A 571-nucleotide genomic window follows, 5' to 3' on the forward strand; every position below is an offset into this window, starting at 1 on the left:
ATCTGTACCACACAAAGTGAGGTGAGCAAAGGATCTGCAGTGAGCAGGATGCTTGCTGTGAACAGAAAGCTTCATGGCCCCACATCGATATTGCTTTGGCCCAATGCTCTGGTTGTTCAGAACGGGAAAGGGTAAGCAATGCGACCTGACCAGCCTGACACTGTGCTCCTTGCAGGGTCAGTAAACTGCATCTGTCCTCAGCAGTGACTCCCTACTTTCCATTAGGTGTGGGTAAAAGGCAATGCTTGTCACCCTCAAGAGAAGAGCAAGAGGATTCCTGTCCCTTTGTACCATTGGGTTATTGGGAGCATTAGTACTCTGCTGTCAACCAGAGAAAAGAGAAGGTTTATTGGACAAATCCAGCACCGTCAGGACCATCCTTATAAGTGTATTTCAATGAGACTGTGTTACTACAATTAGGAATTTCCAAATTCAGTCCTTTGCTTCTGTTCTCACTGGTGCTTATTGTTGTTTTTTAAACCAAAATTAATCAATAACAGTAGTATAGCATATTCTTCCTATTGCTTATATATATATTTTAAAAGCCTACACTAATATATGCCATGTCTTT

The sequence above is a fragment of the Mesitornis unicolor genome, unplaced genomic scaffold, assembly GCF_000695765.1.
Source record: "Mesitornis unicolor isolate BGI_N332 unplaced genomic scaffold, ASM69576v1 scaffold15614, whole genome shotgun sequence".
Classification (NCBI taxonomy): domain Eukaryota; kingdom Metazoa; phylum Chordata; class Aves; order Mesitornithiformes; family Mesitornithidae; genus Mesitornis; species Mesitornis unicolor.